The sequence below is a fragment of the Chlorocebus sabaeus genome, chromosome 14 (assembly GCF_047675955.1).
Source record: "Chlorocebus sabaeus isolate Y175 chromosome 14, mChlSab1.0.hap1, whole genome shotgun sequence".
In the NCBI taxonomy this organism is placed as follows: Eukaryota; Metazoa; Chordata; class Mammalia; order Primates; family Cercopithecidae; genus Chlorocebus; species Chlorocebus sabaeus.
In genome coordinates, this window is record NC_132917.1 from 56923375 (window position 1) to 56947663 (window position 24289).

The 24289-nt window shown below is 36.8% G+C and overlaps 1 pseudogene; it reads right to left on the reverse strand.

The window, feature by feature from the left end:
- Window positions 1–22761: 22761 nt before the first annotated feature.
- On the reverse strand, window positions 22762–23787 carry LOC103221004 (eukaryotic translation initiation factor 2 subunit 2 pseudogene; annotated as a pseudogene).
- Window positions 23788–24289: the final 502 nt, after the last annotated feature.

Here is a 24289-nt window from a genome sequence, read left to right on the forward strand (position 1 = left end):
AGTTCTCCATGAGAGCCCTGCCCCTGCAGCAAATGTCTGCCTGGACATCCCGGCATTTCCATATATCCTCTGAAATCTAGGCAGAGGTTCTCAAACCTCAATTCTTGACTTCTGTTCACCCACAGGTTCAAAACCATGTAGAAGCTGACAAGGATTGGGGCTTACACTGAAACCATGAAACCATGACCTGAGCTGCACCTTGGCCCCTTTTAGCCATGGCCAGAGCATCTGGGATGCAGGACACTAAGTCCTTAGACTGCACATAGCAGAGTGGCCCTGGGCCCAGTCCATGAAACCACTTTTTCCTTCTAGGCCTCTGGGCCTGTGATGGGAGAGGCTGCAGTAAGTGTCTCTGACATGCCCTGAAAACATTTTCTCCATTGTCTTGGTGATTAACATTTGGATCCTCATTATTTACACAAATTTCTGCAGCTAGCTTGAACTTCTTCTTAGAAAATGGGTTTTTCTTTTCTATTGCATTGTCAGACTGCAAATTTTCTGAACTTTCATGCTCTGTTTCCCTTTTAAAACTCAATGCTTTTAAGAACACCGAAGTCACCTCTTTAATGCTTTGCTACTTAGAAATTTCTTCTGCCAGATACCCTAAATCATCTCCCTCAAGTTCAAAGTTCCAAAAATCTTTAGGGCAGAGGCAAAATGATGCAAGTCTGTTTGCTAAAACATAGCAAGAGTTAGCTTTACTCCAGCTCCCAACAAGTTCCTCCTCTCCATCTGAGACCACCTCATCCTGGACTTCATTGTCCATATCTCTAGAAGCATTTTGTTCAAAGCCATTCAGCAAGTCTCTAGTAAGTTCCAAACTTTCCCACATTTTTATGTTTTCTTCTGAGCCCTCCAAACTCTTCCAATCTTTGCCTGTTACCCAGTTCCCAAGCTGCCTCCACGTTTTTGGGTATCTTTACAGCAACACCCCACTCTACCAGTACCAATTTACTATATTAGTCCATTTTCACGCTGCTGATAAGAACATACCTGAGACTGGGTAATTTATAAAGAAAAAAAGGTTTAATTAACTCACAGTTCCACACAGCTGGAGAGGCCTCAAGATCATGGCAAAAAGCAAAAGGCATGTCTTACATGGCAGCACGGAAGAGAGAACTTGTGCAGGGAAACTCCCCCGTATAAAACCATCAGATCTCATGAGACTTATTCACTATCACAAGAACAGTATGGGAAAGACCCACCTGCATGGGATCCCTCCCATGACATGTGGGAATTGTGGGAGCTGTAATTCAAGATAAGATTTGGGTGAGGCATAGCCAAACCATATCAGTGATGTTTACTTTGTAGAGTATGTTGCATATATTTTCTGGAGTTTTTTTGTGTCTACCTTTCTAGCAAGATTTGGGAAATTTTCTTGAATTGTTTCTTCAAATACATTTCCCAGATTGATGTTTTTTTTCTCCTTCCTTCTCAGCAATGCCAATAAATCATAGGTTTGGTTGCTTTACATAGTGCCATACTTCTTAAATACTTTGTTCATTTTTAAAATTTCTTCTTCTCTTTTTGTTGTACTGGCTTAATTTGAAAGACCTGTCTTTAAGCTCTGAAATTTGTTCTTCTACTTGATCCAGTCTATTGATAAAACTTCGCATTGTAATTTGAAATTCCTTAAGCTAGATTTTTCAATGTCAGGAGCCTTATTGATTTCTTTTTCAGATGTTAATCCCTTCTTTTATCTCCCGCATTCTTGAGAAGTTTATTTGTGTTGATTTTCAATCTTGTCTTAAATCTCACTGAACTTCTTTGCAATCCATGCTTTCAGTACTTTATCTGCAATTTCTGAGTTTTCATTTTTGTTAGGAATCATTCTTGGAGAGTGAAGGTGATCTTATGGTTGTGTCACTACATTCAGATTTTTCTTTTTTTTTATTATTATACTTTAAGTTCTAGGGTACATGTGCATAACGTGCAGGTTTGTTACATATGTATACTTGTGCCATGTTGCTGTGCTGCACCCATCAACTCGTCAGCACCCATCAACTCGTCCTTTACATCAGTATAACTCCCAATGCAATCCTTCCCCCTTCACCCTCCCCATAATAGGCCCCGGTGTGTGATGTTCCCCTTCCCAAGTCCAAGTGATCTCATTGTTCAGTTCCCACCTATGAGTGAGAACATGCGGTGTTTGGTTTTCTGTTCTTGTGATAGTTTGCTGAGAATGATGGTTTCCAGCTGCATCCATGTCCCTACAAAGGACACAAACTCATCCTTTTTTATGGCTGCCTAGTATTCCATGGTGTATATGTGCCACATTTTCTTAATCCAGTTCATAGTGCCATAGTTCCTGTGCTGGTTCCTTCTCATCTGGAGGCACCAGAACTACTTGTTTTTTAAAATATTTTTGAGTGGATTGGATTTTTTTCTTTATTCCCAATATTATCATTAGTATTATTTTTCTCTGCCTTTCAATTTTTTCCCCTCTCTAGGGAGTGTGACTGTAGATAATTCTGTGTTGAGCCTTTGGCTTTGTTTCTATAGCCCCATGGACTTATTTTGGTAGGTTTTATATTGGGCTATGCAGTTTGACCTACAAGCCCATAAATGACCCTCACAGATAGAAGCTGACTGAAGCCAACATGGTTGTGTATATACTTGATCCTTGATTACTGGTAAAAGCTACCTGTTGCCTCAGGCAATGGGCTGATTGGTGAAATACACAGTTGTCTGAGCTTTTTCCCCAGTCCTTGAGGGGTGGGAGCCACAAAGGGTAGGGCTGGAATGACCAGTTCTACCTACAGGTCCCCTGATGGCAGGGATAAAACCCAGTACCAAGGAAGAATCCAGCGGGCAGCCACAATCCTTTCAGAGGTGTGCTGAGGCATAGAGATGGAAAACCTCCTTGACCCCAAATTCTTTGCACAGAGATGGGGGTTAGACCAAACTCCTAATCCAGGAAATTGGGTGCTGCAGGTGCCTGGTCAGCCTCCCTGCATCATGATCTATGTCAAGGAAAAAGGGGGTGGCTCAGGCTGCTGAACCAGATGAGAAGTTATTCTGAATGCCTAGAGATCTGCCTGGGTGTAGGGTAGAGAGAACCTTACTGCACCACAGTCTATGTCCAGGAAGGACATTGCACCTCTAGCTGCTGAACCAGGTGAACTGGTGTTCTGAATGCCTGGTTATCTGCCTGGGTATGAAGCAGAGAAGGCCCTACTGCACCATGATCTAAGTCCAGGAAGGGTAGCACAACTCAGGCTGCAGAACCAGGCAAACTGGTCTCTGAATGCCTGGATTTCTGCCTGGTGGTCGAGCAGAGACAGACTCATTTCATGGCAGTCTCAGAGGCAGAGCAGGGTACACAACAATGGCACCTGAAGATTATTTCCAGGACAACAAGCTGGCTTTGGCTGCAAGTATCACTGCCCAGGAGAAACTGTAGCTGTAGTAGCTCTTCTCCTGCTCCAGGCATGTGATACGGAAGAGCACAATTCCAGTGCCAACTGTTGAAGCACTTTCCACGGTTCTGTCTGTGGAGGCCCCTATCTTGATCCAGAGCAGGTGCTCCAATGTCTGGCTTGAGGCTAAAATGCCTACATATCTATGCAACCCAGTGGCCAATTAATGTGACTTTGTATGTGCAGGAATAAAAGTGATGTTCTGTTCTCAGTCCCAGCTCTGGGAAAGTGTGCAGTTTTTCCAGCGTTTTTCCCGCATAACTTCTTTAACCGTTTCCCCTAGTTAGCATGAGGGTTTGAGAGAAACAGTGTTCTCTCAATCAGCGTGGGTTGTTTGGGTCCACACTGAAAAGGTGATTCACAGCAGGAGGCTCTCTGTTTCTCTTATATGCTAGGACTTCACTCCTTTTCATCAGCTGGTCACCATCATGGAGGCTGCTTGCTGACATTCTCCCCTCTGGGATCTAGTGTGTCCTTAATGATTCCAAATTTCCTTCTTGAATTAAAGCTCACGGAGTTGGTCTTTGTATATTTTACTATTTCCAAATGACTGAGGCATACTGAAAGCGTCTAATCTGCTAACCTGGGGGGACGGTGGGGAACAAAAAACCACAAAACAAAACAAAAAATGCCTTTTTTACACTTCTGACTCTTCTGCAACAGCAGTCACTTTTGATAGGAGTCAAGGTCAGTCTTTTGCTCATACACTACAGCATCAAACAGAGAGGTGTTAAGAATATACCTCTTGGCCAACTTCATTGGTTCATGACTGTAATCTCATCAGTTTATGAATCTGATGTGGAAGGATTGCTTGAGATCAGCAGTTCATGACCAGCTTGGGCAACATAGTGAGACCCCATCACTACAAAGTAAAAATTGAAAAAAAAAATTAGCTGAGTGTGGTGGTGTGCTCCTCTAGTCCCAGCTCCTTGGGAGGTTGAGGTTAGAGGATCATTAGAGTCCGGGAGTTCAAGGCTGCAGTGAGTTATGATCTTGCCATTGCACTCCATCTCCCGCCCCACGTGACAGAGGAAGAATTTATCTATTAAAGAAAAAAAAAGAATTTATCTCTTTATTTGTAATAGCTGACTTTCTTGTTGCTTAATAAAATAGTGTTCTGTATCATCCCTTATTCAGCTGATAATTAGAACCAACGTATAAACTAAAGCAATGAATTAAGACCATGGTATCAATATTTATTATCCAAACCCTTCCTTGGCCCAGGTTAAGACTAGGCCCAGCTAGTATTTGTGGTTTCCTATATGGAATGTCCATAACAATTTTTTGGTTTCCAGTTGGTAAACATGTTAGGAGTAACAAACATTGGCCTTAAAGTGGTGGCAGTAATTCATCTGTCATTATTCGTTATGGACTGATTTTTTTGTGTCCCCCTAATGCTCGTATGTTAAAGCCTTTACCCTCAGTGTAATTGTATTTAAAGATAGGGCCTCTGTGGAAGTAATAAAGGAGATCATACGGGTGGGATCCTAATTAGAAAGGTCAGTTGCCCTTAGAAGAAGAGACATCAGAGACCTATCTCTCTGAGCATAGTTAAAAGAAGGGTTGCTTGAGGACAAAACAGTCATGTGCAAGCCAGGAGAGTGGCCCTCATCAAAAAGTGGACTCTACTGGAACGTTTACTTTAACTTAACAGCTTTCAGTACAAAAAGAATATACATTTCTATTGTTTAAGCCACCAATCTACGTTATGTTTTTTTGGCTGCCTGAGTTACCATGTCCTTTATATATTTCCAGCTGTGTAAAATTTAAACATTTCTTACATTTCTTCTCTGGATCTAGCATCAGAATAGGTTGCATGGTTTTTCGTGTTTTTTTTTTTTTCACTTCTCTCTTTTTATTTCATTTTTTACCAAAAATATCTTTTAAGAGAGTGTTTTAAAACAAAAATTTACTTTTTCCCTTTCTTGCCTTCTTTTTATATACCTACAAAATTTAAAACATTATTTTTGTTTGGTAAATCAGAGAACACAAAAAATACATAAAGTATGAAAGTTCTTCACTGTATGTCATTCTCTTTACCTTCCACAGATATAACAACAAAATGCCATTAATAAGGTATGCATTCTTTGAGACCTGTACGTATTCATTTATATGCATAAATCATACTTAAAATACTCAAAAATGTTTACTTTTTTATAAAAATATAACTACATTTTGAAACTTTCTTTTTTATTTAGCACAATTTGAGTTATCTTTCCTGTGAATGTATCTAGGTTTGTTACTCTATTTTTAATGGCTTTATTTTGTTCTTACTTTGAGTATGTAATTTTTATATATCCAGTCTTCTATTGAGAGGTATCATGTTATCCCTAATTATTATGACATTTGCAAATGGTGTACATTTGTAATTGTCTCTGAAAAGAGGTTCATTGAAGTAGAATTATAGTCCAAATATTTAATGCACTACTTAATTTTGATGAATACTGCAAAATGCTTCCCCATTTTAGATTGTTCTTAAATGAATGCTCAGTTAGACTTCAAATCTTAGTTTATTTTTAACTTAAAATATTATGAAAAGAACTAAAGCTCTCCAGAGGATACTAACAGATACAGAAAAAAGTTAATGGTTATTTGTTTTTATTTTGCAGGTGAAGAAGGGACTGACTTTCCTAAGGTCCCTTAATAGTATCAGAAATTCTATGAATGTACGAGAAAAAGGAAAAAAATCAGTGATAATAATAACAAGATCAAATTCATGGTGAATTTTGTGAGCAAACTGCATAATCTAAAATACATAAAGCAGACATTTCTAGTATTTAGAATAAAAAGAAAATCCTAGAACATAGTGGGGTGCTTTCGTTTACCTTGCTCAGAAAATGATAGATTGTTAGATGAAAAAACAAAACCAAAAATATCACAATACATTTTCTATGAGACACCAATTTAAATAAAAATAGTACAGAAAGTTTAAAAATATCCATTTGGAAAGGAAATATATTGTAAATTGTAGAAAAAAGATTAAAAATTGTGACAAAGGATAAAATAAGCATTAAGTGACAAATTAAGATTTCAAACATTAGTGAAGGAATATAAATATGTAAGCATGATAATTAAGAACATATGCTTTCCTAGAAATGGAGTCTAAACACATACCAATTGATAGAAATTGTGATAAGAACTATAATTAAATATTTCATGCATACCTTTGAGAAACTCTTACATAAATCAGATTAATAATTTTTTAAAATAGAAATTTTAACAACCTAATTATTTTCAAGCAATACCTAATAAGAAACTCTAAGAGGGCAGTGGAGAAATTTTCCATAATGTAAATACTAAAGTGTGTCTGGCAATCAAAAGTAATAAGAAATTAAGATAAAGCAAATAATCTCTACAATGAATGTGGATGTCAAAATTAAACTGAGAAGCCAGAACGTTTGCTTATATGTTTGCTTTTATACAGGTAATTTCAAGAAGCATTCTGTTTCACAAAATAAGTGATACCTGTCTATTTTCTGCTAGTGCCATTTCACTTACTTATGGCTAGCTTTGTTTTTCCTTGCGAAATTACTCTTGCAGTCAAGTAAGGATATTTTCAGTGTTAATTTTATCAGTCCATAAATTTTTAAACACCCAGGACATCCCAAACAGTATTCTAGACACTACAAAGAAAAGTTTCAAACAAATGCTATTTTCTTGGAAATGATTACCATTTAAAAAATTTAGTACTACTGCCATTATTCAGTAACAATAGACAAAAATAGAGAATTATGTCTTTGCCCATGATTTAACCATTCAATTATTATTCTTTATCTTACCTAGAGTTCTATGATACTGGTGATTTGTTAGATTGATAAGAAATTCTTCTTTCTAACTGCCTGCTTTCTCATTCTGACATCTTTTCAACAAATTGTTGTTGTTTTACATCACTTTATATTTAAGTAGGGGTTTTTATGTTTACTCACCTATTTTCCTGTTGTTGCACATACAGTTATGTAGATTCAATTGTGTTATTTTTAATTGTTGTGGATCCGTAATAGTTATACAGTTTTTGAGGTTACATGTGATATTTTGATACAAGCATATATGATTCCATTTTTAAGCTACAGATTTGCACATCTGTCCTCAGCTCTGCAATGATGTCACAGATAACTTTGGGATATATCAGTTTCATAAGCATATCAGAGAGAAATGAGTACAATTATTTCCCAAATGTCACTTAAGGTGTTGTATTCAGATCCTCAGTAACTCACCAGTAATATTGCCAGGTAGTAAAAATAGCATGTACAGAAAGGCTTAGCCTTGTAGCGATCCAAAGTCAGGGCAGTAGGAGTGACCCTTCCAGGGTGCAGGCAATAATTCAAATCTGAAGACAATAACAAACTGATGAAGATTAGTCAGTTTTCTGTCACTGGAAGCCTATCTTTTTTATATGTACTTTAAGTTCTGGGGTACATGTGCAGAATATGCAGGTCTGTTACACAGGTATACATGTGCCATGGTGGTTTGTTGCACCTATCAACCCATCATCTATATTAGGTATTTCTCTTAATGCTATCCGTACGCCTACCCCCACTCCCCAAAAGGCCCTAGTGTGTGATGTTCCCATCCCTGTGTCCATGTGTTCTCATTGTTCAGCTCCTACTTATGAATGAGAACATGTGGTGTTTGGTTTTCTGTTTTTGTGTTAGTTTGCTTAGAATGATGGTTTCCGGCTTCACCCATGTACCTGCAAAGGACATGAATTCATCCTTTCTTATGGCTGCATAGTATTCCATAGTGTATATGTGCAACATTTTCTTTATCCAGTCCATCATTGATGGGCATTTTGGTTGGTTCCAAGTCTTTGCCATTGTGAACAGTGCTGCAGTAAACCTACGTGGGCATGTGTCTTTATAGTAGAATGATTTATAATCCTTTGGGTATATGCCCAGTAATGGGATTGCTGGGTCAAGTGGTATTTTTAGTTCTAGATCCTTGAGGAATTGTCACACTGTCTTCCACAATGGTCGAACTAATTTACACTCCCACCAGCAGTGTAAAAGCATTCCTATTTCTCCACATCTTCTACAGCATCTGTTGGTTCCTGACTTTTTAATGATTGCCATTCTAACTGGAGTGAGATGGTATCTCATTGTGGTTTTGATTTGCATTTCTCTTGGTAAGAATAAGGTATTTTTTCCTCTAAAAAATGTTCTGAGCCTCAATTCTAAGCAATTTTAGTTGTTGTGTATGTATATGTACACAATTTTGTCAAATGTGCATATTTGTTATCCTTTAATACTGTCCTTTAATAAACATTTTGTTACAAATTAAAGGTCATTTGGAGAGTTTCTAGTTATACAGTTTGCCCATGCCACCTGCAGACTTTGCTGAATACATTCCTTTGAAAATTAGTATCAGGTTTTGGGCAAAGTCACTTTCTTCAACTCCTGCAGAGCTACTGGAGTTGTAGTGAGCCCTTAGAGTTATAAAATTATATGTGAAGTGACCCATTAAGGAGCTAATTACACTTAAACAATTTAATAAATCAATGTATTATATTTAATAATTCCATTCAAATGATATTAACTAAGTGCCAGCTCTATATTAAGCTGCTGAAGACATAGCAACAAAGACTTTGATCTCCATGCTCAAATTATGAATTTTGATGTTTAATGATTAGTGATGTTTAGCATTTTTTCATATGCTTGTTGGCCATTTATGTGTCTTCTTTTAATAAGTATCTGTTCGTGTCCTTTGCTCATTTTTTAGTGAGGTTGTTTGTTTTTCGCTTGTTAATTTGTTTCCTGTAGATTACGAGTATTAGAACTCATTGAATGCAGAGTTTACAAATATTTTCTCCCATTCTGTAGGTTTTGTGTTTAATCTGTTGATAACTTACTTTGCTGTAAAGAAACTTTTTCATTTAATCGGGTCCCACTTATCAGTTTTTGTTTTATTACAATGTGCTTGTTGAACTGATACATTTATCATTATGTATTGCCTTTCTTTGTCCTTTTTGCTCATTGCTTTAAAGTCTGTTTTGTCTGAAATAAGAATAGCAACCTCTACTCTTTTTTGTTTTCTGTTTGCTTGATAGCTCTTTCTCCATTCCTTTACTTTGAGCCTGTGGATGACATTGCATGTGAGAAGGGTTTCTTGAAGACAGCATATAGTTGGGAGTTGCATGTTTATCCAATTTGCCATGCTGCATCTTTTAAATGGGGCTTTAGAAGCAAATATTAAGAGAATTTATTACCACCAGACCAGCCTTACAGGAGGTCCTCAAGGGCACACTAAAAGTGGAAATGAAAGGTTGTTACCAGCCACCACAAAAACACACTTAAGTACATAGACCACTTACACTAAAGCAACCTCACAGTCAAATCTACATAACAACCAATTAACAACATACTGTCAGGATCAAATCCATACAAATCAATATTACCTCTGAACATAAATGGTGGTCATAGTCTATTTAATGTGACTATTTAATCTCTCAGTTTTTGAATTGCTTTACTGACTTCCTTAGATTCCTTGGATTGAGTTTTTAATGTTCTCCTGAATCTCAATCTTTGTTGCCATCTAGATTCTGCATATAATGTCTGTTATTTTAGCCATTTCAGCCTCATTAAGAATCCTTCTGGAAAGTGAGTGCAGTCATTTGGAGGTAGAAAGACACTTTGGCTTTTAGAGTTAGCCAGAGTTCTTGCACTAGTTCTTTTTCTTCTGTATAGGCTGATATTTTCGTTTAATCTTTAAAGTTGCTGTCCTTTTTATTGTTTTTTTTTTTTTACTTTTATATTTTTTGATGGTCCTGAAGTTTTCACTGTGTTATAAGTTGGATATAGTCAATAGGCTTCCTTTCTGAACGATTTCAGGGGGCCAAGTCTCAGCTCAGCACTCCTGTGTTGCTTCCTCTAATGCTGGGTGCCTGAGATTAGGCCTATGACTTTCTTCTCTGGCCCCTTTACCTCCAGCACAGCAGTGCTGGAGGGGGCCAAGGTGTTCCTGGTCTGCTGGCAACACTTTGATTAGGGTGCTGACCAAAGCACTTCATTAGGGCAGTGTCAGCAGGTTCTGTACTCATGCATATGTTCCAGTGTCAACAGGGTGGCCGTGGGACAGCAGGGTTTGTTCACACTTACTAAGGGGTTGGAGGAGACTGTGGTTGAGTGCATGTTAGCAAAGTGGTGGGAGGAGACTTTGGGTGGCTGCACACTGGTGGAGTCTCATCTGCAAAAGCTCTCTAACGGTTACGTGGGATTTGCTGGTAAAAGAACTACGGTGATGTACACTGAGAAGCTCTCCAGCTGGGCATCTAAGCCTGCGCTGCAGGTGGGTATGGCCAGGCAAGGACACTGGAAGAGGCCAACAGACAGGGGGACCCTCAAAACAGACTGCCCCGCTCTCACATGCGAGATAGCCCTGTTAGGTCCAAATCTAACAGTTAACAAATGCTAACATCACCTAGAGGATCATGGCTTTGGATCTCTCGGATATAGTTTTCCTGTCTAGGGCTGCAACCCAAAGTTTGGAATTGAGTTTGGGACAAAAAGGTGTCTCAAAGGGTGCATGGATTCAGAAGGGCTTTGCCAAATTTGCAGTCATCAGCCAGCAGGGGTCACTCCTCTGTTGCCTCCCTATCATAATGTGCCTTATATTCATTATTCAATTCACCATTAATGGGTACTTAGGTTGATTCCGTGTCTTTTCTATTGTGAATAGTGCTGCAATGAATGTATCACTGCATGTGTAGTTTTGGTAGAATGATTTATTTTCCTTTGGGTATATAAGCATTAATGGGATTGCTGAGTTGAATGGTAATTCTATTAGTTTTTTGTGAAATCTCCAAACTGCTTTCCACGGTAACTGAATTAGTTTACATTCCCACCAACAATATAGACATATTCCCTTTCTCTACTGCCTCACCAACATCTATTCATCTATTTCCTGACTTTTTGGTAATAGCCATTCTGACTGGTGTGAGATAATATCTTATTGTGATTGTGATTTGCATTTCTCTGATAATGATGTGAATATTTTTTCAAATGTTTTTTGACCACTTATATGTCTTCTTTTGAGAAGCCTCTGCCCATTTTCTGTGCTCTCATTTTCATGGAGTTATCTGACCTTTGCTTGTTGATTTTTTAGAGTTCCTTATAGAATCTGTATTTCAGACGTTTGTTTAGGGCATAATTTGCAAATATTTTCTCTTCCACCTATAAAAGTCATAGAAGAAAACCTACCAAGTAGTCTTCCAGGTATTAGCCTTAGCAAATAGTTTATGATCAAGTTCTTAAATGCAACTGCAAAAAAAAAAGAGAAGAAAAAAAAAAAAGAAAGACAAGTGGTACCTAATTAAATGAAAGCACTTCTGCACAGGAAGTACTATCAACAGAGCAAAACAGGTAACCTACAGAAGTAGAGAAAATATTACATTTTCAGTTTCATTACTGATTACTGGTTTGTCTAGATTATCTATTTCCTCATAGTTCAATGTGGGTAGTGTTTATGTGTCTATGAATTTATCAACTTTTTCTAGATTTTCCAATTTGTTAGCATATAGTTGTTCATAATAGTCTCTAAAGATTTCTTGTATTATTATTATTATTATTATTATTATTATTATTATTATTTGAGACAGAGTCTCGCTCTGTTGCCAGGCTGGAGTGCAGTGGCATTATCTCAACTCACTGCAATCTCTGCCTCCCAGGCTTAAGCCATTGTTCTGTCTCAGCCTCCCTAGTAGCTGGGATTACAGGCATGTGCCACCACACACAGCTAATTTTTGTATTTTTAGTAGAGATGGGGTTTCACCATGTTGGCTAGGATAATCTCAATCTCCTGACCTTGTGATCCACCCATCTTGGTCTCCCAAAATGCTGGGATTACAGGTGTGAGCCACCACACCCAGCCCAGATTTCTTGTTTCTATGGTCTCATTTGTTATGTCTCATGTTTCATTTCTGATTTTATTTGGGTCCTCCCTCTCTTAGTATAACTAATGACTTGTCAATTTTGTTTATCTTTTTAAAAACCAACTTGTAATTATATTGCTCCTATGTATAGATTTTTGGTCTCAGTTTTATTTACTTCTGATCTTTAGTATAATGTATTTTTTCTTCTAATTTTTGGTTTCTTCTGTTTTTGTTGACCTCATTTCTTGAGGTGCATTGTTAGGTTGTTTACTTAATATATTTCAAATTTTTAATGTGGGCATTTATTGCTACAAAATTCTTACTGTTGCTTTTGTTGTATTGCATAAATTTTAATATGTTGCATTTCCATTTTAATTTGTTTTAAGACATTTTTTAATTTCCTTATTAATGTCTTCATTGACCAATTGGTCATTCAGGATAATGTTTAATTTCCATGTGTTTGCATAGTTTCCAAAGTCCTTCGTTCTAGTTTTATTTCGAATTTTATTTCATTTGGGTCAGTTAAGATATTTGATATAATTTCTACTTTTTGAATTTTTTGAGATTTGTTTTGTGGTTTAACATATGATCTATATTGGAGAATGTTCCATGTACTAATGAAAATAATGTGTGTTCTGTAGCAGTTGGGTGAAATGTTCTGTACATATCAGTTAGGCCTGATTGGTCTTGTGTGTATTTATAGTTTAACTTGGATGTTTCTTTGTTGATCATCTGAATGATCTCTCCACTACTGAGAGTGGGATGTTGAAGTCCCTAGTATGATTGTATTGCAGTCTATCTATCCCTTTAGATCAACTAATTTTGCTGTAAATACTTGGGTGGCTTGGCACAGGGTTCATACATGTTTATCATTGTTAAGGCCTCTTGCTGAATTTACCCCTTTATCATTATGTGGTAACCTTCTTTGTCTCCTTTTACAGTCTAATACAATTATAGCTACTTTTGCTCTTTTTCAGTTTCCAGTTGCATGAAATCTCTTTCTTCATCCATTTCAGCATATGTGTTTTTAAAAGTGAAGTCAGTTTCTTGTAGGCAGCATATAACAGGGTATTATTTTTGTCCATTCATTCTTCCAGTCTTTTTATTATCAAATTCAGTCTATTTACATATATTGCTATTATTGATTAGTAAGGACTGAGTACTGCCATTATCTTGCTTATTTTCTTGTTGTGTTTTAACTCTTCTCTTCCTTTCTTCCTTTCTTATTATTTTTCTTTGTGATTTTCTCTGGTAGTATGTTTTCATTTATTGCTTTTTATTTTTAGTGAATCTAGTATAGATTTTTGCATTTTGGTTATAATAAGACAAAACATCTTACAGATATTACAAGTTATTTATAAGTGATGATCACTTACCATAAATTAAAAATAAAATATTATGAACAAAGAAAAAATGAAAAAAATCACCTACACTTTTTGTTCCTCCTGCATTTTGACTTTTTGTTATATCAATTTCTATATCTTTAAATTACCTATCTCTTGACGGTTTTCTGTAGCTTTTACTTTTTTAATGGCTTTGTCTTGTACACTTCATACTGGAGTTGTAAGGGGATTTCATTCTACAGTTGCAATGTTAAAGTATTCTGTATTTGTCGGTGTATTTACTTTTATTAGTGGGTTTTATACCTTCAAGTGTTTTCTTTTTGCACATTAGGGGGGCTTTCTTTTCTTTCAGATTAAAGAACTCTCTTTAATGTTTCTTGTAAGAAAGTCTGATGGCAGTTAATTTTCTCAGCTTTTATTTGTCTGGGAAAGACTTTATGTATCCTTCATATTGAAAGAATAGCTTTTCTAGTTACAGTGTTCTTGGACGACAGTTTCTTTCTTTCAGCACTTTGAATATGTCATCTCATTCCTTCCTGGCCTGTATTGTTTCCATTGAGAAGTCTGTTGCTAGATGAATTAGAGTTCCTTTATATTATTTGCTTCTTTTTTCTTGTTGCTTTCAGAATCCTCTGTTGGTCCTTGACCTTTGAAATTTTGATTATTATATGCCTTGGGCAGTTTTATTTGGGTCAAATCTGTTCAGTGTTCTCTGACCTTCCTGCACTTAGATATTCATCTCTAAAGTTTTGGCATGTTTCTGTTATTATTTTTTTGAATAAACTTTCTACCTCTCATTCTTGCTCAACACACTCTTGAACCCCAGTAATTCTTAGATGTAGTCTTCGGAGGTAATTTTCTGTATCTTGTAGATAATCTTTGTACCTTCTAATTTTTTCGTATTTTTTTTTCTCCTCTGACACAGTGTATTTTCAAATTGTCTTTAAGTTCTCTGGTTTACTCTGCTTCATGCTTTCTGCTGTTGAGAACAATTAACAATTGTTTTAGTTTAGCAAACATATTGCTTTCTTTTCTTTTCTTTTCTTTTCTTTTTTTTTTTTTTTTTTTTTTTTTTTGAGATGGAGTCTCACTCTGTTGCCCAGGCTGTACAGCAGTGACACAGTCTCGGCTCACTGCACCTCCACCTCTCAGGTTCAAGTGATCCTCCTGCCTCAGCCCCACTAGTATCCAGGATTACAGGCACGTGTCACTATGCCCGGCTAATTTTTTATGTTTAGTAGAGATGGGGGTTTTGCCATGTTGGCCAGGCTGGTCTTGAACTCCTGACCTCAGGTGATACACCTGCCTCAGCTTCCCAAAGTGCTGGGATTACAGGTGTGAGCCACCACGCCTGACCAACAGAAAATATATTTCTTAGGTCCAAGATTTCTGGTTGATTTTTTTAAAATCATTCCAGTCTCTTCATTAAGTTCCCCCAATAAATTTCTGAATTGGTTTTCTGTGTTATCTTGGATATCACTGAGCTTTCTTAAAACCACTATTTTAAAATCTTGATCAGAGAGCTCACCTATCCCTATCTCAAGGTCAGTCGTTGGTTCTCCATTTGTCTGGGGAAGTTGTGGTTCCCGATTTGCTGCTGTTTCTTGTGAACATATGTTTATATAGTTGCACTGAATGATGAGCTATTTATTCCAGTCTTCTCTGTCCAGATTGTTTAGGTTTTTATCAGATACATTTGCTTAGAGTGTCTTTGTAATTTACCTTTTGAAATTGTTTTTATTTTTCTGCCAGGTCCTCACCTTCTTTTTGGCACTCGATGCTGCTTTAAGCCCACGTTTGTCTCAGTTTTAGTAAATGATCAGAGTACTGCTTGTCATGAATGAGAGAAGTCCTTCTGTGGATATCCAAATAGTGTGTGAAGGCTGGTTAAGGGTTCACATGAAGAGGATCTGTGGAACATACCTTCTATAGCGTCATACTACTGGACAGCCACTGTGATTTGACATTTCCTTTGGCTAAGTTATAAAGAAGAGTTTCCAGGGCTGGGAATGGTAGTCTCCCCTCTCCCCTTTGTCTCTGGCTGTTTTTTAGAACATTTCTCCCTTGAGGCTTTTCTGATGCTTCCTGTGGGTGGTGGGAGGAACTGGTTTCCTGCCAGGAAATCCCAGATGATAGGAAGGCTGTTTGTCCACATCACGCTCGCTGTTTCCAGTATAGACACCATGAGTCAGAGATAAGTTTTCTGCACACTTAATGTGGGGCAGATTGAGGGGTGGGGCATTGTGGATATGGAAGTCCTATTCATTACTGTCTTCTTGGAGTTCTTTGAGTTCTGAGATATTGCTGATAATCTCAGCACTATAATTTGTTTCTGATTTTCTGTGCAGGGAGAAGTAAAGCCAACTGCCTTATATGTCATCATTTTGACAGGAACAAAATGGCCTGTAAATTTTTTGATGTGTTGTTGAATTCATCTTGCTAGCATTTAATTATTTTTGGAAGTATATACATATATTGGCCTTGTAGTTTTCTTTTTTCTTGTGATGTCTTTGATTTTGATGTAAGGGTGATGCTGACCTCATACAATAAATTTGGAAATATTCCCTCTACTTCTATTTTTTGGAACATTTAAAAATAGATGGGTATTAATTTTTATTTCATTGTTTGATATAATTCAGTCATGAAGTCATATGGCCCTGAGTTTTCCTTTTCGGAAGGTTTTTGATTCTCACTTCAATCTCTTTATCTGTTATCTTTCAGGCTTTCTATTTCTTCTTGATTCAGTCTTGAGAGTGTATGTTTCTAGAATATTATCCCTATCTTTAGGTTATCCAAGCTTTTAGCATACTATTGTTCATAATAGTCCTCTATAACATCCTCATGGAACTGGAAGAAACTCATTTAATGTTCATATGGAACCAACAAAGAACCTGAATAGTCCAGGCAATCCTAAGTAGCAGAAAGCATCAGGCTGCCCAACTTCAAATTGCACTACAGGGCTATAGTAACCAAAACAGCATGGTACTGGTACAGAAGCAGACACATAGACAAATGGAACAGAATAGACGGTCCGGAAATAAGGCTGCAATACCTACAACCATCTGATCTTTGACAAAGCTGACAAAAGCAAGCAATGGGGACAGGACTCCCTATTCACTAAATAATGCTGGGATAACTGACTAGCCATATACAGAAAGCGGAAACTGGACCCCTTCCTTTCTCCATATATAAAAAATCAACTTATAATGGATTAAAGACTTAAATGTAAAACTAAAACTAAATTAAAAAACCCTGGAAGACATCCTAGGCAATACCTTTTTGGACATAGGCCCTGGCAAAGATTTCATGACTAAGACACCAAAAACAATTACAACAAAAGCAAAAATTGACAAATAGGAACTAATTAAACTAAATAGCTTCTACATATTAAAATAAACTATAAAAACAGTAAACATACATCCTATAGAAATGGGAGAAAATATTTGCAAACTATGAATCTGACAAAGGTATATCTAGCATTTATAAGTAACTTAAACAATTTTACAAGAAAAAACTAAACAACCCTATTGAGAAGTGGACTCAGACATAAACAGAAAATTGTCAAAGAAGACACAGATGCAGCCAACAAGCATATGAAAAAAGTTCAATATCACTGATATTAGTGAAATGGAAATCAAAATCACAATGAGATATCATCTCACACCAGTCAGAATGGCTGTTACGAAAAAGTAAAAAAATAACGTGCTGGTGACGTTGCAGAGAAAAGAGTATGTATACACTGTTGATGGGAGTGTAAATTAGTTCATCTGTTGTGAAAAGCTGTGTGGTGATTCCTCAAAGAGCTAAAAACAGAACTACCATCCCACTCAGCAATCCCATTCTTGGGTATATACCCAGCAGAATATAAATCATTCTGTTATAAAGACACGTACATGCATATATTCATAGCAGCACTGTTCACAATAGCAAAGACTTATAATCACTGTAAATGCCCATCAATAGAAGGTTTGTAAAGAAAATATGGTACATATACACCATGGAATAATATGCAGCTATAAAGAAGCACAAGATCATGTTCTTTGCAGGAACATGGATGGAGCTAGAAGCCATTATTCTTAACAAACTAATACAAGAACAGAAAACCAAAATACTGATGTTCTCACTCATATGTGGGAGCTAAATGATCAGAACACATGGATTCAAAGAGGAGAACAGACACCATGGCCTACCAGAGGGCTGAAGGTGGACCATGGAGAGGAGTGGAAAACTAATTATTGGGTACTAGGCTTAGGAATCTGCTGATGAAGCAATCTGTACGTCAAACCTCCATGACAATAGTTTACCTAGATAACAACCTACGCATGTACCCCTGAACTAACATAAAAGGTAAAAAATCATGTTGTGCATCTTAAATATATACAAGAAAAATAGCTTAATAACAAAATGAAATAACAATAAAAACAGCATTTAGCTTAGGTTTTGATACTTCATGAGAAGTTGTTACATATAAAAATATTTTATTTCTCATTTTTATTAGTAGTTTCAATGTACTTTTTCTTAACTGGATTTGAGATAGAGGGTTTGCAAAGAAGTAAAATTCACTTATTAAGTAGATGGCGAAAGCACCGTGGTCCCAGAGGAAAACACTTTGTTTCTGAAATCTTACTTCTAACAGAGTAGCATTGTTATAAGGTATGTCTTTGAGAGGTGCATTGGAAAGTGCCTCTGTGGAAAAGTACTTTTTTTTTCAGTGTCAACAAAGGTTTGACTGATTTTTCTCTGTTGGGCAGGTGGACTATCTTTGCCTAGTATGTTAACTCCAGAGCTATTTTCTTGTGATGAGTGTATACTTTCTAAAACTGAAGCCAAAGTTGCTGGAAATGACGAGGAATAAAATATCATTCCAGTGTCAATATCTAAAGGCATATTCTTCATCAGAATTATATTTTAAATATCCATGAAGAAAAATATAGAGACTTAACATATACCTGGGTAAGAACTAAGTTCTGATACATGCAATATTGATTGAATGCTCATATAGCAAGTAAAACAGCTTATTTGGCAAGTATAACAAGTGTTTTTCTGTTTAATCTCTAACATGCTGTGCTTAGCAGAATCAACTGTCATCCTATCAGAATGTTATTGAATTGTATAAAAGCAACCTTGTTTGTAGTGTATCACATGGAAAACCTTTTAAACATCGAAAAAATATTTCTAAAAAAATGTTTAAAGACTTCTCAAATACATAAATGTTGTATGAAAGAAAATATTAGACCATATGTGATTTACTTTGTAAGTCTGGAAACAGTTATGGTAGCTGTTATAAAATTGCTTTTCTAAAAAGCTGCTTTTTACGTAGACTATGAACTCCCTATGAACCAGAACCTTATGATTTGTTCATCACTTTATCTCTGCCTCTGGTTACTAGCACTTGATAGGCAAAGAATACATGTTTTGAGGAAATTAATGAGATGTCAAAAAAAAAAGTAAAATAATAATATATACTGAATGAAATATCTCTGAAAAAATATATATATATCTGAGTCCTATACTATATAATTCATTTTCATTCTACCTTGTGATTGACAAGCACAGGTTTTAGTAACACATAGTCCTTCTACAGATGTCCTATACTACAGTGTAGCAGGTAAGAATGAAGTGTGAGTCAGCCTTGCTAAGCAGGTCATTACTGAGAGCAGGTCTGATCTAAGCTTTTGTTATCGCTTCTGCAAAACAAATCTTTCTGTGGAGATGTTAGATAAGAGTTTCCTAAGAATCACATTTCCATATCTTTTGAGTTCAAATGACAAAGACCAATTACATCTTTTCTCTATATCCCAGTTCAAAATTCCTGGAAGGACTCAAACTTGGGTCACATGTCTACTACTAACTGAAGGCTTGGGAGAGGGCCTAGCAAAGCACTGCACACAGGCCAAACCCAGCTTTCTGCTGCCTTTTATAAATAAAATTCTGTTGGAAAACAACTGCACCTATTTACTATTTCCCTGGCTACTATACACTACCATGACAGAGTTGAGGAGTTATGACAGAGATGATATCACCCACAAAGACTAAAAGATTCAGTAGCTGGCCCTTTACAGAAAAAGTGTGTCAATCCTTGGCTTTGTATTTCATAGAACAATTGTGTCTCTGTGTGGAAGAAGGGCAGTTCTCAGAGTAAAACACTGAACAGATATCCAATAAAGCACCTTGTATAGTCGGTGAGGGACTTTGTTCTTTGTTGTATGACCAACAATCCAAATCAGACTCCAAAGGGAACAAACTACTGATATCCTAAGGAGGTTTGGTGGGTAGTGGGGGCTTAAGACACAGCATAAACATTTTATACTGTGGTGATATCAGAACCACCACAGTAATACAGTGAAATCTATTATTTTAGGTGGCCAAAGGGGTTTGGGATTGGCCTTTAGCTGCTGACTAGAGGTGAAAACAGAATCAAGACTTAGGGAGGAGAAAAACAAACAAGAGCTATGCAGTGGTTCCTAGGGAAGGGGTTCAGGACAGATGAGATTCTTAAAACTAATATTTAATTAAAGAAACAGGCACAAAATACCATCATATGGACCTTAAAAATGTATTAGATGTTAGGAAACAAGACCACAAATGCTTGGTACACGGATACTCAAGGCACATAGCAGTTGGATAACTGCCTTAGGACAGAAAAGGTAACCTCAGGTTGCTCTGGCTGGTGAGTCTGAGTTCTTGGAAATACTTGGTTACAATTTATTCTGAAACTGTGCATAGTGACCCTATGATGGTTCCATGTCTCTGTCACTGAACATATCTTGGAGAATGCAAGGAAAGGGGATTATATATTACAAAAAGAAAAACTAATAAAAGCAAGGGGCATGGATGATGAGTGGATTCAATGCACTAAAATAAAGTGTCTATTTTTAGTTCAGATTTTCTGAGTTGCTGAACCTAAAAATTAGATTTTTTCACTTACTTGCTTGATAAGTTCAAATCACAGAGTTTGAATCTGGTGAACAAGTGCCCTGGCTGGTTATGAATTTAGAAGGGTTGGTAAGAGAGACATATATTCAGAAGGACAATGTCTATGTGGTGTCCCGAGGCGAGAAAAGAACACGTAGTGTTCTAAGGGCAGAGGCTGATTGTACTTACAGAAGGAATGAGGCATGATTGGAAGCCTTCTGTGCAAACAGTTATAGTTGCATAAAAAGAAGTGATTGTGACAAAAGTAAATAAATAAAAAAATATTTGCTATAAAGAGTTTTAACAGTGTAAATCAAGAGAATAAAAAGGTAGAGGTGGTTTCACAGAATCATTTCTCTAAGCATCGCTCCTTTCATCTTTGATGTCTCTTCTGTACCTAAGATGGTGTTGAACCCGGAAAGAAGAAATCACAGGTTAGTGGAAAGGAAGAATAAGTGGAAAGGCTTCATACATCCGGTTGCTCTTATCTCATTTTACAGAGGAAGAGACTGAGGGCTACAGAGGTGAATTAACCTGCTTTACATCACAACCTCCTCTTTCCAACTGCAATGCTATTTGTGCTTTCTGTGTTCCAATTACTCAGGGGTTTTGTCTCTAGGTTTTCTCACATTTCAGTTGTTAATTTGCATTTTTATAGGCTGTGGAGAAAAAGGCACAGTGGCTACAGGCTTTTAGGGTCAGAAATTGCCGTACACCAACCCCTAATCCTGCCTAAATTTGCTGGTCTCCCTAATTACCTATCTGCCTCTTGCTTTGTGCCACGATTTGTGCTTTCGTGTCTGAAACCACTGCTACGTAGTTTTGTTGGTGTAGTTTTGGATATGGTAACTCAGTGTACATGGTTCTCCTTCTCAACTAACCTTTCATATGTGGAAATACAGAACAGACTTTTTTATTTATAATCGATCCCAGACCTTGAGTACTCTTGTCCTTGGTATCAATTTTGTTTCTCGGAGAATTTATGATGAGCATCCCATCCCCACATTGAGTTTGACAGACCTTTTGTGTGCTGAGACAAAGATTGGGATTAACCATAAATGGCCCATTCTTCTGAATTCTAGATTCTCACTTGCCTATTATGTGCAGCAATGTAGTGCTGATACATTCTTAGAATAGAGCTTATGGTTGACCAAAATAACCAATTAACCTTAGCTCATTATTTTCTGGAAGACTTTAGAAATGACCTAATACATATAAATTTCTTGGTATACAGTAGGGTTTCTCAACATTGGTACTATTGGTATTATGGTTTTTATAATCTTTTCTTGTGGGGTGCTGTCCTGGGTTTAGCAGCATCCTGATTTCTATGAACCATTTCTATGCCAATAACACCTCACCCTGTTATGACAATAAAAAGTGTCTCCAAATTATTAAAATTTCCCAGAGGATAAAACTGTCCTTTAATGAATATCACTACTATAGACTGTGGCACATAGGCAGTTCAAAATAATTAGCTTTATTTTTACCTAAATATAAATAAAATTTATATAAATTAATTTTTGTGTAATTTTTAAAATTTTTTCTTTTTATTTATAATTTTAGATTCAGGAGATACATGTGCAGATTTGTTATACGTAAATATTGCATGATGCCAAACTTTGAGTTCCTCATGTTCCTGTTGCCCATGTAACGAACATGGTATCCAATAAGTGGTTTTTCAACTCTTTTCCTTCTCTCTACTTTGCTCCTTTTGGAATCCCAGTGTTTATTGTTGCCATCTTTGTGTCTGTGTGTGCTCAATGTTTAACTTCAACTTATGAGTAAGAACATGTAGTATTTGGTTTTCTCCTTCTGCATTAACTCACTTAGGATAATGGCTTGCAGCTGCATCCATATTGCTGCAAAGAATGTGACCTTGTTGTTTCTTATGGCTGCATAGTATTCCATGGTGTATACCTACCACATTTTTCTTTCTTTTCCCTGTTACAGTAACTTTAATTTATCTTGTATTTTACAGAAATCTATGAACGATTTTTAAAAAGCACCTCCTTACATTCTTCTGACAGCTGCCAAGTAGGCAAAAAGTGTGTCAACAGCTTGAACAACAGCATCTTGCAAGGATATCAGACCAACCAACCACTCACCAAAGAACTTGGCACCTTTTAAATCTTGTTTTTAGTGCAAGGCTGTATCCACTCTGATGGCAATCCTGTCCAGGCAAATCTCCACAGCATGCTTTGCAAAATCAGTGATTAGCAAATTAGTTAGCTTTGGCACAGAGCTGTGTTCACTTGCCCATGACAACCTGGAAGCTGGTTTTGATGTTGATAATAGAATCTCTAGAATGACACATTTCTCTTTGTAAAAAATAGAGTTGGATGTGCTTCCACAGGATTGTGTTCCATGTTCGGCATGCATGACAAGTGGTGTGTTCATGGATGTATCTTCCAAGACAATTTCTATCTGTTTCTTTTGTAATTTTCTTTTGATTACAAGTTGGTTATTACCATCTAGAGAACCATTTGTACCCAATTCAGCCAACAAAAATGCAGGGAGGTGTTTAGGGAGACAATACGTTTGTTTATATATATCTGTAAAATTGACAAAAGAAGTTTCCTTGTTTCCTACTCACACGACATAAGGAGGGTTTGTGACAAATTTCCTTTTCTCTCCAGAAACCATAACTGCATTGTCCGTACATGATGTGGAACACTCTATTCAGTTGCTTCTCATATGTGTAGTCTCTTTCTGAGCTTGCCCAAGTAGAGCCTGTCTGATTACTCAATGAGATACCATCATCTTTTTTTGCTGTCTTTTATCTTTTAGGCTTCATCTTTCTTTGGTAACTTTTTATCATCTGGGAACTTGAAATTCCACTTTTTCTCTTTTTATTGACAAACATAATGTCAAGGTCATCCCCTAGTTCAGCTGGTTCTTAAACATCACTTTCAATCTTAAGATCCTTTACATCTTCTTCACCTCCATCAATATGAAATATATTTTTTGTTTTTCTCTTATTTTTCTTTTGATTAAAGAAGATCAAGTCATCTGGATCATCATAAGCATCTCTTTTCCTATTGTCCTCTTCATCAGCTTCCAAATCTTTGTCTTCAGTTGGCTCTGGCTCCACTTCTTTTCTTTCTGAGGATTAGCTTTCCTCTGTTTAGGTATCCCCACCCTCATCTAACATAAATGGCTTCTTCTTTTTCTTCCTGCCCATAGTAGAATCAAAAATCATCTTGTCCCCAGATGTGGCTGTAGTTCGAGTGGGCTCGGCACGAATGGGAAGTCAGACAGGTCAGCCCCAGGCCTTGGCAGCAGCTCTGCTCCCATTGATATCTCTCCCACTGCCACACTAGGCTCTTGGATCAGTGAAAGGGCTGCATTTTCTTTATCCAGTACACCATTGATGGGCACCTAGGTTGATTCCACATCTTTGCTGTTGTAAATAGTGCTGTAATAATCATACGAGTGCTGGTGTTTTTCTTTTTTCTTTTTTGGTAGGACAATTTATTTTCCTTTGGGAATATACCCAGTAAATGGGATTACTGGATCAATGATAATTCTGTTTTTAGTTCTTTGAGAAATCTCCAAACTACTCTCTAGAGGGCCAAATATGCATTCCCACCAATAGTATATAAGTGTTTCCTTTCTTCTGCCACCTTGCCAGCATTTGTTATTTTTTAACTTTTTAATAATAGCCATTCTGACTGGTATGAGATGGTATCTTGTGGTGGTTTTGAGCTGCATCGTTATGAAGATTAGTGATTCGAAGCATTTTTTAATGT